At 51.2% G+C, this 19,140-nt stretch overlaps 1 protein-coding gene across 1 annotated transcript in view; it reads left to right on the forward strand.

Annotated features, from left to right (window-relative positions):
• Positions 1-827: 827 nt before the first annotated feature.
• STARD8 (StAR related lipid transfer domain containing 8) overlaps positions 828-19,140 on the forward strand; it is a 33,102-nt gene continuing 14,789 nt past the window's right edge. Inside the window, exon 1 of the mRNA XM_080794880.1 lies at positions 828-991. The gene's annotated coding sequence lies outside the window, so the exon portion shown is untranslated. The remainder of the gene's footprint in view (positions 992-19,140) is intronic.

Genomic DNA, 19,140 nt, shown 5'->3' on the forward strand with positions numbered 1-19,140 from the left:
AATGTGGAGGAGGGCAGCTGGATGGCACATTGTCTTGAGTACTCCCAGTCCCCACTAATAAGAGTCCTCAATTCGACAGTAAAGTAATGGTTGTGAACTTGTAACCCTCGTGAGGAAAGACAAGAGAGAAATCAAATCCTAACACTCTTTCTCATAGAATTTTTAAATCAGCTTTCTGATGTCACACTCTTGGGAGCCCTCGCCTGTCATGATTAATGCATATGCCCCAAGTTGTCCATGCATTTCTCCCCGGAGGTAGAGTTTGGACTTGAGGCAGAGAGCTGGGGGTAGGCGGGAAGTTGCAGAATGCTGGGGCCTGAGCAAGGTGGGAATGGCAACTTCCTGCTCAAGTATTCAACGTCCAAGTTTCCCTCTTGGTTGTCCCTACTAACCGGAGATCTCACTGAAGTCTTCGGAATGCCCCATAAATTACCCGCAGCAAGCCACTGAACCTTGACGTGCACAGGCACATGTATTTAAATTCCCCAGACGGTGCCAGGCACATTCAGAGCCTAATAAATAGTCTGTGCGCCTGGCCAGCCGCTTGCTCCTTCACCCTCCGTTGCTAGCTCTGGCTGTGACTTCTCCCCGCCTACCCCCCTTTCCGCCAGCGGTGTGACCTGAGGAAGAGGCAGCGGCGCGGTTATTGGAGGAGCTGGAAGGCAGCGCCCCGCCCACCACAATTTGGGCGACTTTCTGGGGAGTCCGGTGGGCCGGACTGCGCCCTCATTGGTCGAGGGACCCGTAGGTGGGCGGGGCGTCCCTACCGCCCAACTAGCCGTCGTTCCCTCCCCACCTGAGCCGAAAGTGGCCTCGGGTTGACCACAGCTAAGCAGCTGCTGCAGCTGCTCCTCTGGCTGGCACCATTACCCCCGCTCGACCCCAGGCTCCGCGCGTGCCCCAGCCGGGAGCAGTCCTTCCTGCACTCACCTTCTGCCCACTGGCCGCTGTATCAGGGTCTCGAACCCCAAGTGGTGGACGCGGCCTCCAGGTAGGAGTTGGGGTGAAGTCAGGCAAAAATCCGGACCCACGGGGCCTTCCTGGGCCCCCTGGCCCGGCCTAGTCCCGGGAGCGCTCTGGCCCGCCCCGCCCCCGCTCTTAGCGGTTCGGCGAGGCAGCGCACTCAGGAGACGCAGAGGAAGCAAGCGGAGCCACTTTCGCCCCCCAGGATTTGGCGTCGGAGTCGCTGAAATCGGGGGACCCCCTGAGCCCACTGGCAGCGCTTCTCCCCAGGGAAGCCCCGCCAGTCGGGTGGTAGAAGGAGGCTTTCCCCCGTTATCCCGGGCCTGGCCGGAGTCTGGAGCCCTAGCTCTGGGGCTTTGGAGGGGGACTGGAACAGGGCAGGGGTGGCGGCCCTTCGGGCTCTGTGCCACCTCGCCTACCCTTTTCCTTCCTCTGCTTTTGAGGGCATTTCCAGGAATCCCCGGTAGGGCCATGTGGGCTCTCCACTTGGCCATTGTCCTCCCTTCTGAGAAACCCTCGTACTTTCCTGGTATTAAGATGGCTGTGGGGATCAAGTGAAAACCTTTGGATAAGTCGCATCTTTCACGGCTCCGTTGCCCCATGAAGTCCCAAGTGGGTTTGGATTACGGAAGCTCTGAGGAAAGGCTTCCTTTTAGTAGAAGTTTTTGGGATTTCCAAATTAGGTAGTCTGGGGTTCTCTCCATTTCTCTTCTCCCAAGACTCTTTAAAGTGGAGCACTGAATTAGGACTCAGGAGTCTAGGGTTCAGCCACTAATTTATGTGACCTTAGGTGAGTCATGCTACTTCTGCAGGCCGAAGTGTTTTCAACAGCGCTCAACCTAAGGTCGTGGGCTGGATTTCAGTATCTAAAGGGCCAGTGTTTTCCATGACATTTTGACTTGTCCTATGGGTCCAAGCTCCTCACTGGTATAGGTAGGTAAAAGGTTGTCCTGGAGGTGCTTGGGGCGACAGGAACTATGCAGGTGGAAAGCTTTGTGGTGATTGTGCAGGCAAACCAGCTGGAAGACTAGTGTGGTGGGAAGGGTGAGCAGGACAGCAGCCAGATTCAAGGTGGGGAGGAGTGGGGCCAACTCAGAGCATGGGACCCCAGAGGTTGGGCTGGAAAAGCCTGTCTTGTCTCTGTCCCCCCTTGGAGCCCTGAGGTCTGCCCACCTCTGAGGAGAGGGTGATGAGTCACACCCAGGGCTATTTTCAAACCCTGACTCCTACTGTGGGACTTGTTCCCGCCTCCACTCTGAGGGTTGCTCTCTCCACCCACCATCTTTTCTTATTGCTCTCTGAATTTTCCCCTTATTTCCATCTGCCTGGAATAAAGGAGAGACAATTTCTATCTGGGGGTGGAAAGGCAGACAGCCCAAGGGCATAGAGAAAGAGGCATGGCTGCAAGTGGTTTATGAATGGAAGATGGAGCAAGTGGGTAAGAGTGTGATGGGAATGATGGTGTTGGGGTTTGAGGTTTTTTTCACCCTAAAGCTGTAGCTACTGTATCACTGGGCATTCTGGGTTTGGAGCTCATTTCCGGGATTTGATGTCCAATTTTGTTCCCGATCTGGGGTTTGGCATTTCTGCTCCCTGGACCTCTGTCATTAGGGCTAGTAAACACCACATGGACAGAATCCCGTTTGCCCTCTTCGCTGGCCTTATGTCCACCTCTTAAGCAACTCTTTGAGAAGAATGCTCAACCTCCCTGTGCATCTGCGGCTCCCCTCCCCCACCAGGAGAGGAGACAGGGTTGAGAGATAGCTGGAGGTGCTTAGAGCAAGAAGAGGAACAGAAGGTGCACAAAGGAGCTGTGTATCTTGTGTGAGTGCTGGGGAGTGGGGCATGAGTTGAGCAGGGTGAATGGAAGAGCCTTCTTAATTAAAGCACACCTCGGGAGTTTGAGCACAGGAGCAAAGAGAGTGCCACAAAGAGGCCTGAACTTTGACCTTCTCTGCCTTCTTGAAGTTTTAAAGTTCGCCCTTAGGGCTAGGGATTGGAGAGGGAGCAGAGGACCCCTGGAGCCAGCTACAGGGATACCAGCAGCAACACAAAAGCTAGAAGGTTCCACGGGAGCAGAGGATGGTTTCTGTAATCTGGATGCTTTTGCAGCTGCTGGTGCCTTTCTGCGAGGACACTCTTGGAGTTCACTGTTCTGGAATGTTCAGGTTCAGTGGATGGCAGGCTTAACAAATGCAGACTGTGCCCTCACTTTTTTGGAGAAGGTGGGGCAAGGGGTCTTTGGCTGGAAGAAGGAATTGCCTCTAGCTTGAATAAAAGAGAACTTTTTCTTTGGACTCTAAGTTTGGGTAAGATCCAGTGTCTTGGCCCTGGGCCTGGGCCCTCGGGAGGCCATTATCAGATAAAATAGAGATAAACGATCTTAAAAATCCAAGGGCTCTAGGATGGGAAGTGTGAGCTCCCCCACTCTGCAGCCCTAAACAAAGTAGTGGAGAATAGGCCTGGGCACATAATTGTTGGTGTTAACTGTGTACTAAGGCTCTCTTCATCTGTGACCCATGGCCTTGGTTCGTGTGTATGGGAGGAGAGGGGGACTCATCCCAGAATCGGTCCATTGCAGGTCTGAAATGCTGTGTTTGTGTGTGAGTCTTCTCTTGCCCAGCCCTCTACTCTGGGAACTCACATGTCATTGACTGTTGTCCCTGTTTACCCCCAACCCTCAGAGTGCTGGTACGGGTAACTGGACGTTAAGTTCCTCAGGAATCCAGGGTGGTGTGGGGCAAAGCACAAGGGACTGGAAGCTGGACATATGGGAGGTTTAAATCTGGGCCCTGCTGCTCCATTTGTGACTTCCCCAGCTCTTGGTTTCTCCCCACTGTTTCCACTTCATTGGATTAGGTGAGAGGATCCATGACTAAGTGCTTTGTAAACTACCAAAGACCGTACAAATTATTAGTCATTAAGTTCAAGCTTGGCTAGGTCTTGGAGGACACAGAGTGTAACCCCCACCTTCAGGGAATCTACCATCTAGTTTGGGGGTTAGTGGCATAAATCATGCATGGCAAACGAAACCTTTACCTCAGTGAGGACTTTTCAAAAAAAATATTATGAAGGCTTTCAAACATATATAAAAATAGAGGCAATTAGTGTAGTAAGAGCCCATTAGCCCATGGGTATAATCCTGCCTATTAATACCTCCATCTGCTTCACCTTCTTTCTTGTTATTTTGAAACAAATCCCAGACATCTTATCAATTTATCTATAAATAGTGCGATATATAGATCTCTAAAAGATAAGGCTTTCCAAAAAAAGAAAAAAAAGCTACTGTACCATTAGCACATCCAGAACAGCCCCTTAATATCATCATATATCCTGACAGTGTTCATCTCCCCCCACCCCTAAGGCCACTTTGGAGCAAAACAGGATGCATTCAGGATGAGCGTCTTTCCCAGCTTGTCATCTAATCACCAAGGCCCAGCTTGGAGCTTCCTCTCTTGTTCATGATAAAAACCCTCACTGTCTCCCTTTTCCCTCCACCTCAGTAAGGGTGTGCTGACTTCCTCCATGTCCGGGCCAGCCCTCCTCCACCCTCATGTGGAGCTGAGGGAGAGGCCCTCATCCAGGCCTCTCTTCCGATTGCTCCAGAGCAGGCCCTGAGAGGGCCGGGAGACCCCATGAGTGCTCTCCCTGGCTGCAGCCTCCTGCTCTTGGGCTGTCCTTGGGAAAGGAGTGGCTCCTTTCCAACAAGCCCGGGGTCCTGCCACTGCCTGGTTAATGATTGAGCCACATAGTAACCACCTTGAAAAGTCACCTCTGGGGGATGGCCATTAACCAACCCCCTGTCCACCCCAGGCCTTAAGGGGGATCCCGTCTTAACACTCACCTCCCTCAAGGGGACACTAACAAACATTCCTTCACGGGAACTTCCAAGGGCCAATTAAACTTCTGGCTCTCTGTTTTTGCCTGGGCAAACAGAAGTTCATTTGGGTGGTTATTGAGAGGGTCAGGGAATTGATAGGGATTCGAATGGGCAGTGGGGTAAGGGGGCGTCTTTAGGCATGAGTCAGAAGGGTCTGGGGGTCTTTCCAGGAGCCCCTCACCCCCTCAGGTCAATTTGAAAGAGCAAGAAATACCCACGCAAAGGATCTGCCGTTAGTGGGGCTGTGTGCATGTCTGTTTTCAGTCCAGCTGTGGGTCCCTCCTCCACACTAGGCAGGAACATCAGCTGTCAGTCACGCTGCTGCTGCTCCTGCTGTAAGGCTGAGGCCTCCACAGTGGAAGAGGAGACCTCCCTCCAAGAGCCTGCATCTTGACAAACAGTGGGAATTGGGAAGGGTCAGGTCGGGTCCCATTTGGAAAGCTCCGGACCCCAAGCGGTTTTCAGCAGTTTCAGTGAGAAGAGACGGAACCAGCATTTAGGGAACCATGGGGCCTCCTACAAGTCAGGAAGCCTGCCCTCTGGTTGTGCCTCTCTGTAGCTACCTCAGCATGAGTGACTGTTACTTTCTCTGGGACTCAGTTTTCACAGGTGGTGTGCACTCAGTGGTCTCTCAGGTTCCATTCCAGCTGTAAGATTACGCATTCCCAGGCAAAACCTTTTGCTTGTCCACAAGGCAAAGGTCAGTTGGCTTTAAATTCTGCCAGGCCCGGGGCACCTGGGTGGCTCAGTGGGTTAAAGCCTCTGCCTTTGGCTCAGGTCATGATCTCAGGGTCCTGGGATCGAGCCCCACGTCGGGCTCTCTGCTCGGCGGAGAGCCTGCTTCCTCCTCTCTCTCTGCTTGCCTCTCTGCCTACTTGTGATCTCTGTCTGTCAAATAAATAACTAAAATAAATCTTAAAAAAAAAATTCTGCCAGGCCCGGTTACTACATTGTGCCAGTTGGCTGGTCAGTTCGAGCTGACCAGGCCTTGAACTGCCACAGCTTGGGTTTTGCTCGAGTGTGGGCTTTTGTGCAGTTGCTCTCCAGCCCCCTCCCCGTGTGTGTGTGTGTACGTCCCAAGGGGCTACCCTCTGACCCATTCAGCTACAGGTTAATGAGTGACCTGCTGGCCCTGGTTAGTAGCTGAAGGTGCTCCTGGGATCCCAGGTCTCTGAGGGAAGCGGCTCAGGGCTTAGCCAGCCCCACCCACCTTTATGCTTTCTCCCACAATACCCCAGAGGTAGGGAGCCAACCTAGCTCTGGGGAGAATGGTCTTTAGAGGACACTCGGTCCAACTCTCTTTATGAACCTAGATCTTCCCACCAGGGATTTGTGCAGCTCTTGTGCCCCCATCTTCAGTACCTGGGAGCTCAAGGTTTCAAAGCAATTGCTTTCATTCCTGGAACGTCCAAAAGCATTTGCTTATGTTCAACTGCACACCATATCCCTGTGACTTCTACAACCTTGGGTCCCAGCTCTGCCCCCTGGGACCATCTAGCCAGGGGCTGTTCTCTCTGACTTCCAGAGGTTTGAGGACGGAACCCAAGTCCCCTCACTTCTTCTGTAGGCCAAATAGCTTCAGTTCCTCCAAAGACTTCTCAAGGGACCTGGGACCAGTCCTCTTCCCAGCCTCATTACTGTCTTCTGCACGTGCTACTGTTCGTGGCCCTGAGAATGGGAAATGGGACTCTGGAAGCCCCTCACTCTCTTCTGTTTATTTCTAGCCTGAACTTTTTTTTTAAGATTTTATATATTTATTTGAGAGAGAGAGGGAGAACACAGGCAGGGGGAGCAGCAGACGGAGAGGGAGAAGCAGACTCCCCACTGAGCAAGGAGCCGGATGTGGGACTGGATCCTAGGACCCTGGGATCATGACCTGAGCCGAAGGCAGATGCTTAACAACTGAGCCACTCAGGAGCCCCTAGTCTAAACTTTCCTACAAGACTTCTCCATTATCTTTTTCTGGTGGCTCCAGCAGTTGCCTTCTGAACCCCCAGGGTCCTGGGTCCAAACAGCTCCTGCAGCTCTCTGATTTGTTTGTCGGTTAGGTCCGGCTGGCCTTCTTCCTGGTGCCCTCATAGCAGAGGGCAAGCCTGGTGAGAGGAGGTGCTCACTTCTGATGAGCTGACTGCAGTGTATTCTGTGAGGCCTGTCAGTATATCCTGTTTTCCTGCCACTTACTTTCTTCCCTTGAGCTGGTGGAGGTCGGGGGGAAGGGGGTGTTTTGAGGAGCATCAAAGCCAGAAATGAGCATGAGCCATGCCCACACTGGGGTGTAGAAGGGTGAATCAGATGGGGAGAAACACCAACTCAGCCATTCCTCCTCTGCAGTTGATGATGAAGACCACGATGAGTCTTCCTGTTTCTTTCCATTTCCAAGGTACTTTCACTTCTACAATTCCACCCTTTTCTCAGAGCAGCCCTGGTAAGAGAGGCAGTGCGATCATCGCAGGTGACCACCTGGGGCCCAGATGGGGGACAGGCTTGGTGTCTGAGGAGGGAGGATTCAGAGCCCAGGTCTCCTGATGCTCAGCCCTCACTATTTCCCCCAAACCACACCCAGCAACTGAGGCAGCTGGGGCTGACTCCGCCGCTTCCTCACCACAGAGGAACCTCTGCCCAGGCTGAAACTCTGTTCCCATGGTGGAGGGAGCAATCTCCAGGGGAGGTGGCCAAGGATTTCCTGTCTTTTATCTGGGCTGGCCAAAGGCTGGCCTGTCTGAGGTGTGAGACACACACTCACAGCCAGCTTTTCTGCTCTGGGCCAAGGTCACGTCAGGCTGGGGCTATGAGCAGGCAGCTTGGGAAGTGCTTTGCCACAGACCTCTGCCCTGAGTAGCCCTCACCTGAGCAGGGCCTTCTAAATGGCAAAACCAAGAGGGGCATGTGGGAAAGGGGCCAGAATGGAGATGAAGTGAAAGGCATGCAGAGCTGTACATCCAGAGTTTGGGGCAGTAAAGTGTGTCATGGTGGGGAGCAGGGGCTCTGGGATAAACAGCACTGGGTGACTTTGGGCCAATTACTTAACCTCTGGGAGCCTCCATTTTGTCAGCTGTAAAATGGAGCTATAGGTACCTACCTCATGGGGTTGTTGAGTCGTAAATCCAATAATATGAACAGGATTCTCATTATTGTTGTTGTTTAGTGGCACTTTCTGCCACCTTATCTCTTTGCTGTTTTTCACTGACCTGGGGCTGTGCTGCGCCCAAACATGTGGCCCCTTAGGCCTTAGGTCTTCTCTGGGCTTCTCTGACCCTCAGATTCCACTTCTTCACAAAAAACATTCCTGGGCCACACCCACCTGGAGGGGGGATCATTCTGGCCTCCTCGAGTGAGGAGTGACATTTATGATCACGCTAACAACAATAATAATAGTAAACTATTCTAAATTCTTGACACCTTTGGACTTAATTAGCTCCCATGGTAATTCTGTAAGGTAGGTACTGCTATTCTCCTCTGCATTTTACGTATGAAGAAGTAGGCAAGGAGAGGCTAAAAGAAGAAGGGACTCAAGGTCACATGGCTAGGGAATGATGGAACTGGAATCAGGACCCAGGCAGGCTGAGTCTACCACCCACACCCTTAGCAACGGTGCCATGCCTCTCCTTCTCCCTTTCTGGGGTGGCCGGCCAGGAGGCCAGAGCTCGGGCTTGGGTCTCCCTTCAACCCCTGACTGCTTATTTTACCCACCAGTGATCAGTCTCTTCTGGGCAGACAGTCCCTAGGTCCTTGCCTGCCCCTTCCCCAGCAAGGCAGACAGATGGAGGGGAGAGAAAATCAAAGGGCTGGGTATCGAGGCTCTAAGCAGAGCTGCACAGTGGGGGCGGGTAGACAGGAGGAAGCTGGGGAGGTGGTTCTGACAGCGGCAGGCCTGCCTGATTAGCACCTTCCAGGACTAAGGGTGGAGGACAGGGTGCTGGGTGGCATCAGGGAAAAGAGACACTATAATGAGCTCTCCCGACAACCAGAGTTCATTATTTAGAAGGTGTGGGTGGTTAGGGGCAGGTGGGAGGCTGACTGAATTAACTTGCTTGACCCCTCCAGCTGGTGTGGCCCATGCCCATTGGGCATGTGGAAGGGTAAACTTTTGTCTGGAAGCTCTACCCTCCCCACAATATTCCAACCTCAGGGCCCTTGGGGGGCTACAGACTTCCTTCCCATAGACTGTACCAGCTGTCAGCTCCATCACTTTAGAGCTCATTCTCTGTGATCTTGCCTCCAAACAGAGGCCAGAGAGTGCTTCAGAGGATAGCCCACCTTAGCATCTGCTTCCCTGGGAAGTATGGGCCTGATAGCAGCTCTGGACTGGTACTCCAGGAGAGTTTGGCTTTTGTTCAGTTTCAGACCTTGGTGCCTAGCACGGGGCCTGGCACCAAGTAGGAGTGGATTTGGAGGGGAGAGCCTAGGAAGACAACATGGGAACAGATCAACAGGTTGGTTGTGAGCATTTAGGCAGGTTCCTGGTCCTCGTCCATAGTCCAGTGGAAGCCACTTGACCTCCTGTAGCCTCAGTTTCCCCATTTGTGCAGTAAGTCTGCTTTGGACAGGGCTGTCATGGGGACCACAAGAGATGTGGGATGGTCAGGTGTTTTCTCCACTGATGGGAAGTTACTTCAGGCTGAGGGTTCATACTGCACAACTCCTGGCCTATGTTTCTTGTGTCCACAGCCAAGGCAACTTCTATTTAATGAGTATTCTAACTTGGTGGACTTGGAGGACTCTGGATCTAGACTGCCTGGATTTGCACCTTGACCCACCACTTCCTAGTTGCTGATTTAGGGCAAGTTACTCAATATCCCTGGGCCTTAGTTTTCTCATCTGTCAAATAGAAATTTCATAGCACTTAGCCCCCGCAGGGTTGTTGTCAAGATTCAGTGAAATAAACCATATAAAAAGTACCTATGCCGGGGACCCAACAATGACTTGGAACCCTTTGGTTGTTGTTATTATCTCATTTTATACTTGCAAAAACCTCCTGTTGTCAGGGATATAATCATGTCACTATTTTACAGCTAAGGACACCAAAGCCCAGAGACGCTGAGTCTTGCCCAATGGGATCTGTGTAAAGTTCTTAGCTTGGGGCTTGGCACATATTAAGTGCTCAGTAAATATTAGTGTTTAATCTGAATTATTGTTAATAATGACATTCGGTATCATAAGTATTATTATTAGTAAGGAACACAACCACAGCTAAGAAGTAGCAGAGCCAAGACTAAAAGCCACAGTCACTAGCCTGTTAGTCTTCCAACTGCACCCGAAAACCTCTATTTCTAGATATTACACAGTTATTAAGTTGCCATTTAGATTCTCCTTCCCTTCACCCCAGGTGGCCTAAGCATGCACATGGCTACCCCCTGCCCACAAAGCTAAGCCCCCCCCCCCCCGCTTTCTGCCCAGAATCACAGCCCTCCCTTTGGCCGCAGAGCTCAAGAGAGGCTTGTGTCCACTGGCTTCTAGAGGGGGAACAGACCCCGTGAAGAGGCTACTTCTCTCGGGCCCATTTTCTTTCTGTAAGAGACAATTTTTTTTCTGGATCTCAGGGTGGGGCCAGGCTCCTTCAAGGCATTTCCTGCCTGGGAGTTTATATTTGGCCTCAGCAAAAGGAAAAGGAAGTAGGCAAGGGGTGTGGGATGTAGAAGTGGAGGCACAGGGTCAAGATGGGTGAGTGCCAAGACTTTGCAGGCCAAGAGAGGAAGCAGGAGACGGTGCATGTCCCTTGCCCTGTGGGCTTGGGGGCCCTCACAGGAGCTTGGGATGGAAGAGCTGAGGGTTCCTTGGGGCCAGAATGTCTTTGCCCCTAGGCAGAGATTATTTTCACTTCTTACACCTCTGGGCCTTGGTTCTTGGCCCTGTGGTTTCTGCCCTGGGGCAAGGTGTTCTGCTGGTCATCTAGTTGGCTGAGTTGCAAGTGTGTCTCCTCAGTTCTGTGTCTTTGCTGTAGTGATACCAGAGGAATGGGTGGAGGCAGAGGCCTGCACACTGTTTAGTTGGAAAGCAGGACTTCCTGTCTAGGTGTTGCCAGAACATTCTGTAGCCCTTACCACACTGCAGTGGGGATACTGAGACTGATAGGACCCAGTGCCGTGGGACTCCAGTTGAATGGGGCAGACAGTCTCATGTGCAGCTGAGAAGGTAATGGAAATGCGTAGGGGGTGGGAGTCACTTAATTTAAGTGATCCGTTGGTTGGTAGGGGATTAGTGAGAGGTCAGGGAAGGAAGATCTCATGGGACGTTTGACCTCCATCTTGATGAATACTGGGAGTTTGCAGCTTCGAGTCAGGCTGGGTCTAGGGTGCTGAAGGCCTTACGTGCCAGGTGGAAAGCAGTCTGGTTGTTGCCCTGGGCTGTGGGCAGTGGGGAGCCTGCAAGGCAGAGTAGGAGAGTGGCCAGGTCAGAACTGGGCTCTTGTAAGAAGAAGATGGCAGGACAACCTATTGAAAGGAGAGACTAGAGGCTGGGAACTTGGAGGCTTAAGTGATCCAGGCATGCCAACCTAGAGCACAGTCAGGCATGGGAAACTGTGACCACTTGATGGAAAAGTCGATAGAACTTAGTGACTAAATAAACGAGTTGAGAGAGGACAGACCAGGATGACTGGTGGTTTAAGCCTGGGTGTTCGGGTGCCTTGGGAGGCGGGAAAGCCAAAGAGCCAGGTTGGGAGGGGAAGATGGATTTGGTCTTGGTCCCCACTGACCACCCTTACTGGAGTCTCCCAGAAGAGTGTGTACAGGAGGAGCACAGCTCCCTCTACTGAACCAGCCAGGGCGAGTCACACGCACCCCTGCTCTGGGTCTAGATTTTGGTGAGTGACCACTAGGAGACAGAAAAATGGAGGCCCAGACAGAGTTGGTGGCTTGCTTGAGGTCACCCAACAGGTTTCTAGCACAGTTAAGGCTATTATGTAGTTCTCTTGACCTTCAGTCTGATAATCTTTCCAGCCGTACTGTAGTGGAGAGCAGTTACCATTGGTCTACCATCCGCCCCAGACTAGTTAGGTGGGCATCTCTTGCTTCCAGCCTGGCGACTGGAGGTGTTGGAGTAGTGCACGACTTATGAAAACACCTGTCCTTTCTTGTAACCATGACCTTGTCAGAGCACTTGGAACTGGGTTGGGGGCAGGATTCCCTGAGGGCAAGAAAGCTAATGGAGTGACTGCCCCTGAGCAGGTGGCAGCTTTGACCTTCACTGTCACAGGAAAGCCCTGGGCTGGGTCAGAATGTCCACTGCCTGCTTTATCCCTGCTGTACCCAGTGACAGCCTGGGAGACCACAGACTGGACTCTGGTCTCAAACTTTTAAGCAGCCCCAGGAGGCCAGAGGCCTCCTGTGCCTCCTTCACTTAAAGCTGTACACCAGATCTCAGACTACAGCTCTGTCGGGGAGAGGGGCGCAGTTGGGGGTTTCTTGTATAACTTCCATGTTTTTGAAAACTCTCAACTCAAACTGCCACCTGTCCCTGGCTGACCTGAGCCTGCCTGCAAGGGATCAACTGTGTCCACAGACAAGGGACCTCCACTGAATCATGCATCCAGTCTTTGCCTTGTCCCTCAGGACGTCTTCAAGGAGTGGGTGCCTGAGGCCCCCAGGTAAGGTGCAGGCTGACCTTGGGGTCACAGTTCAGGACTGGAGTCAGCCTTTCTTTCATTGTGGGGATTGTCCCGGAGCCAAAATATTTCCAGACATTGCCAAAGGTTCCCCTGGGGCATAACGTTGTCCCTGGGTGAGACTCCCTGAGGTCCCGTGGCTTTGGTGTGGACATGGAGCATTAAGGAGAGAGGGGTATTTGAATGGAGAGCCGCACCTGTCAAACTGCCACTAGTCAGCCGGAAGATGCAGTGGACTCACCATGCTGCCACCCAGCCGCATGGTACTGTCCCTTCCTGGGCTGTGTGCGTTGGTGGTGCTGCAGTTTTAATGGGGAGACTCCCTTGCTTGGGCTTGGGAGTGGGCTTGGGAGCTTGGTATCCAGCTGCAGCTCTGGCTGAGATTGACACAGCATCCCAACAGGTGCAGCAGGTGCCCCATGTCCTGCCTGCGACCTAACAGGCTCGAGGCCAGCCAATGGCTAGCACAGCCAAGCTGGCTGCTTAAAATCCAGCAGCCCTTCCTGTGCCCCTGCCTCCTGTGGGGTTTGGGATGTGGTTTTGGTCTTGCCCCTTTCCCTCCCTTTGCCCCCCTCACCCATGAGAATCGAGTAAGAACTCTCATTCCTGCTATGAGCAGCAGTAGGGGGGAGACGAGTGTACCCAGTGTCCCGTGGGACAGGGTACTGTAGGACCCCCCTCCCCACCGAATGTCCCATTCAAGGTCAGGAATCGAAGTCTTGGCAGTTGTAAAAGTCATGACAGCTGTTAGTATGAGCCCTTGTGAGAGCTCCTCTCCCTCTGTCTCTTGGTGGGTGGGGGATAACCAGACAGTCACCTGTTGCAGCATTTGTGCAAATTTGAATGGAGCCCCACCTCTGAGGGATCCAGGGCTCAAGGCTGGGTGGACACCCTTCTTGTGGCCTAGGCTCCTTACCTTATATCCTTACAGGAGGGTGAAATGAGCTGCTAATAAGTATTTGAGGCCAAGCAAGATCCAAGCCCCCTGCCAGAAAGACAACATCTCTTCTTTAGACAAGATCCTTCTCTGGGAGTGAAGGTGGGCAAAGGAGGAGGGCTTTTCGTCTCCCAAGAGAAATGAGCCAAGAAGCTGTTTGCCAAGACCTAGCATTTCCCAACTATAGCAATGGGGCCGGGGGAGGGAGTGGCTTCTGCCTACCTGGAATACCAGCTTGACCTTACAAAGTCCACCTTGGAAACTTGGGTTGTCACACAGACAGCAGCATCCCAGGTCTTTCTCTACTCCCTCAGAATGCTGGCTTTTCCTCCTGTGCTCACTAAAGTTGGGAGATTGACCATGCTGATCCCAGACTTTGTTTGGAAGACACTCGTCCTACAGTGAGGGCCAGCGAAGGAGATGTTTTTCCAAACAGAAAGCAAAGTAAGGTAAAGGAAATCGGCACATTTGCTGAAAGCTTCCTTATGGACTAGGACAGCTAACTGTTTGACAAATTACCTTCCCAGACACCCACAGACTCGCCCTCCCCTGTCCCACCACATGCATTGGTATTACCACTCATTGTTCTCTTGCTCCTTGTCTGGGGCCTGGAGAGAACGTGGACCAGTGATTAGAAGGGGCCTGAGTCTGGCCTCTGGCTAGAATCTTTCCAGAGACCTATGCTGTGGCTTTTTGGCTGACTGTTTGTTCAAGGCAGTGGTGCTCTATCTTGCCTGCACTGAAGAATCATGTGGAAAGCTCTCAAAAACAAATGAAAACTTTCCCAGAGATCCTAATTTAATTGGTAATGACTGGGGCCCAGACATGGGAATTGTTTATATATTTATTTGAGAGAGAGAGAGAGAGAGCACGCGCACACACACATGCACATGTATGTGCTTGTAAGCATGAGTGGGGGGAGGGGCAGAGGGAGAAGCAGACTCCCCACTGAGCAGGGAATCCCAACGATGATGATGATGATGGTGTCACCACTGCCTGGGATCATGCCCTGAGCCTAACCGACGGAGCCACCCAACCAACCCCCAGGTCCTGGAATTTTTATAAAAACTCTCAGATTATAATGTGTGGTCTGAGTTGAGAGGTTACTATTTTGGTGGTAACAAGGATCCCATTGATTGGGGCCTCTGTGACATCCACCCATTGCTTGTCCTGGGTCCTGAGTCTTACCTGGTACCTATGCCTGGAGCTGGGTTTTGGGTTGGGAAACAGTAGGCAGAAGTGGGCTCTGAGCAGCTCTCTCACAGCCCACTGAGTGACCACAAAGTGGAAGGACTCAAGTCCCCTGAGTGTGGCATGAAGAGGGTGGGGTTGGTGATATTGGCTGGGTGAGGCCCAACCTCCCTCAACTTAGTTGGCAGTTGCTTTTTCTTCCCCTCCTAGCTCATGCTCACTTTTTTACAAGTAGGACAGAATCTGAACTGAGGCTCACTGACTGTGAATGTGTGCATACCAAGGTCAAGGAGTCTTTTTTTAAGTTTTTATTTAAATTCCACTTAGTTAACATACAATGTAATAATAGTTTCAGGAGGGGGGGCAAGTTCAAGTAGTCTTAACAAAAATGGTGCTCTCTAATGATAACTTTCATACAGCCACTTTCAAAATCAGGCAAAACCTGGCCCATTCCATGCAATAACCATGGAGGTAGGCAGGAAAGCTTTTGGTCATCACTACGTAGTTCAAAATCCAAAGCTTAGGGAAGGAAGCAAGTTGGCTAAAGTGACTTAGGCAGCGAGTAGGGGAGCTGGCTTGATGGGAAAAAGCTCTTTCTTCGACTCACTTATCTATCATCTTGGAGCATGATTGCATTTCCTCCGTGGGAGATGTTGCTCGCCCTTTCCTGAGTGCGTAAGCTACCCTTGTTCATGCAGCATTTCTAGGGAACAGAAATGCTTTTCTCCTCATTCTGTCCTTCTCAAAATAGAAGAGAGCTCTGTGCTAAGAGGCTCCTGCTACATGGCCTGTGTAAGTGTAGGTGTAGATCCTGTCATTGACCTCTAAAACCTTCTCCTGCTGTTCAGCCATTTTTCTTTGACACTCCCTCCAGGAAACCTGTGGGCATGGCCTTGAGACCTGATTTGACTCTGGAGCTTTTGAGTATGTCCCTTGCTCTGATTCTTATGGCTCAGATCACCTGGGACCATCCCCAGGTTGAGAGTCTGAGCCTAAATCTCTGTGGAATCCAGCTTGTGCCAGCTGAGTGCCATTCCTGACCTGTCCCAGCACATCATCCTAGCCTTGGCCAGAGCACAGCCTGCAGAATATAGCAGTTGAAAACTGCTCAAATCTGTACATCTGGACACAGAAGCAGAACAAGGGGACACAGACATTCCTTCATCACTCGCCTCGGCCTGCCTGGTGTCACTCTCCCCTCCAGGCACAGAAGGCAATTCTGAGTCTGGAACACCTGGGCCCTAACCTCAGGGGAGTGGACTCTGCTGGGGGTGAGTGGTCACTTCTGGTCCCAGCCTGGGCAGGCTGGGGCGGGTGTGAGGAGTGAAGGCAAAGCACTTTAGCTCAGTCCTTAATCACCAAGACATATGTCTCTGACTGCTTCATCTGGGAGGGAGCCTCAGGGCCTCCCAGACCTCCGTGAGGTGGCGTATTGCTGGGAGGGAGTGTCCCTGACATCCTGTTGGGTAATAACCCATTACATTCTCCAGATTCCTGCCAGGGAGTACTTGCTGGGGATTCAGTCCATAGTCCTGCTTCAAACTCCTTGACTCCTTTGTCTTTTGGAGCTATTGTGGCCTCTTTGAAACGTCTGCCTCCTAACTAACCTCACTTCCCAGAGCCATTTGGCTGTCATTTTGACAGTAATGTGGATGCAGCCACTTTACAGACCCAAAAGGAAATGCCAGCTGGGCCTCTTTCTTCTGTTTGTTCTTTTTCCTTCAGACCCTTCAGTTAGTGGGGAGTGCTTATACTATGCGTCAGGGGTTTTTGGTTATTGTTTTTTTTCTCCCTCTTTAGTATTTTACTTAATGCTCTCAGTAGCTATTCCAAGTAGACTCTATTACCTCCATTTTACAGAGGGGGAAACTGAGTTTTACAGAGTTTAATTAAATAACTTGCCCAAAGTCAGAGGGCTCATGACTGGCAGCACCAGGATTTCAATTCAGTCTTGTAACTCTACTCTATCAGAAGGGTGGAAAAAATTTAGGGGACATAGAGTTGGTTCCTTTGAGTCTAAGCCCTTGGTTTACCTGGCATTTGAGGGCAGGTAGCATAACTCCATGGAAAAGAGAACTGGACAGGAAATGAAAAGATCAGGGTCGTACATGAACAGATATTTCTCCAAAGAAAAATCCAGATGGCCAGCAGGTGCATGAAAAGTTGCTCATCATCACTTACCATCAGGGAAATGGAAACCGAAACTGTAAGGAGATACCATGTCACACCTGCCAGGATGGCTAAAATCAACAACACAAGAAATGCCGGTTGTTGGTGAGTTTGTAGAGAAAGGGGAACCCTCTTGCACTGTCAGTGGGAAAGCAAACTGGTGCAGCCACTCTCAAAAACAGTGTGGAGGTTCCTCAAGAGTTAAAAAGAGAACTACCCTATGACCCAGCAATCACACTACTGGATATTTACCCAACGGGTACAAAAACATTAGATGAAAAAGGATACATGCAACCCTATGTCTATAGCAGGATTATTTACAATAGGGAAGCTATAGAAGCGACCCAAGTGTGATGAATGGATAAAGAAGATATGGTGTGTGTATACACACACACACACACACACACACACACACACACACACAGTGGAATACTACCTAGCCATAAATGAGAATGAAATCTTGCCATTTGCAACAACGTCGATGGGGGCTAGGGGGCTTATGCTCAGCAAAATAAGTCAGAGAAAGACAATTTAGGAAACAAAACAAATGAGCAAAGGGAAAGAGAGAGAGCAAGCAAGCAAGAAACAGACTCCCAACCATAAGAACAAACTGATGGTTACCGGAGGGGAGGTGGCTGGGGGGATGGCTGTAATCAGTGATGGTGATTAAGGAGGGCACTTGTAATGAGCACTGGGTGATGCACGGAAGTGTTGAATCGTCGTATTGTACACTTGAAACTAAAATAACACTGTATGTTAAGTAATGAATTTAAATAAAAAAGAAGGGGTGCCTGGGTGGCTCAGTGGGCTAAGCCTCTGCCTTTGGCTCAGATCATGATCTCAGGGTCCTGGGATTGAGCCCCCAATTGGGCTCTCTGCTCAGCAGGGAGCCTGGTTCCCCCTCCCCCTCTTCCTGCCTCTCTGCCTGCTTGTGATCTATCTCTCTCTCTCTCTCTCTCTCCCTTCCTCTGTGTCAAATAAATACATAAATAATCTTTGAAAAAAAAAAAAAGAAAAAGAAAAGATGAAGGTTATAATCTCAACCGTGACACATAAATAACTGTGGGAGTTGGAAAAGCCCCTTGGGCCTCAATATGTCCCATACTATAGCTTTTTTAAAGTGCTGATTTGGGGGCATCTGGAGGGCTCAGTCAGTTAAGCATCTGCCTTCAGCTCACGTCCTGATCCCAGGATCCTGGGATCGAACTCCACATCAGGCTCCCTGCTTAGTGGGGAGTCCACTTCTCCCTCTCCTCTGCCTGCTGCTCTGCCTACCTGTGCTCTCTCTCTAGATCTCTCAAATAAATAAATAAAATCTTAAAAACAAATAAAGTGTTGATTTGGAGAACCTCACCACAGAGCAATTAAATCAGCCTCTGAGGATGGGGACCCAGGAAATTGGTATTTTTTTAAGCTTCCTAGCTGATTGTAATGTGCATCCAAGGGTGAGAATCCTTGAGCTAGGTGATATAGGCCAGTGCTTCTCAGACTTTAATGTGCATGCAGATCAACTCAGGATCTAGTTAAATAAATGTCAATTCTGATTCGGTAGGTCTGGGACTCTGCATTTCTAACCAGGTTCCCAGTGATACTGATGCTGCTGGTCCAGGGATCACACGTAGAATAGCAGGAGGCTTGAGGCCTCTAGGTAGCAGTGAAAGAACTTGGTGCCCATTCATGTGACCTTGTTTCTTCCTGACAACCCTGGCTAGAGCCACTGCCTAACACGAGAGGAGCCGGCGGCTTGCCACTCTCTTGTGGGCTCTGCCTCCATGACTTGGGTAGATGGTGCAGGTATTTGAGATGTAGGACTTAGTTATTGTACTCTCCCACCTCCTTCAGGCTTAGGAAGGAGCCCAGGAGTCACGGACAGGCTGGTGCTTCTCTCCTTCCTTTTGCTTTTTGTTCTGCCGCTAACCACAAAGGACTGAGTGGACTTTGAAGGTGTGTCCCTGGCATGCAGGCCTATCCCTGGGGGTTGACAGTCCTGCCTGGGGTGGCCATCCCAAACACGTGGTCCTTCAGGGGTGACTCTTTCTTTCTGTGCCTGCCTTTCTGGAAACTATTAGCAGATCCCTCCTTCAGGACCTTCTCTTTGTCCTGATGATGGGATAGCAGAGCTGGCTGCTGGCAGGGGCTCTGAGGATGGATAAGGGCCTTCTCCTGGGGCTGTGGTAGGATCAGAAGACAGGGAGGTGGTTATGGCAACTGGCTCAGCTGTCCTCACAGCAAGACCATGTCCCTGAAATGCTTCCTGGGCTGAGGCGAAGTCCCTTCCAGCAGCTCTTAGCATAGTTCTCCCAGACTGCCTCTTGTCTAGAGACTTTAGTCCTCTCCCAGGCCTGCATTGCCCCCTGCCAGAGGGTCTGGGGGACTGTTGGCTGAGCTCTGTGGGAA

This window comes from Martes martes, assembly GCF_963455335.1.
Source record: "Martes martes genome assembly, chromosome: X".
Classification (NCBI taxonomy): domain Eukaryota; kingdom Metazoa; phylum Chordata; class Mammalia; order Carnivora; family Mustelidae; genus Martes; species Martes martes.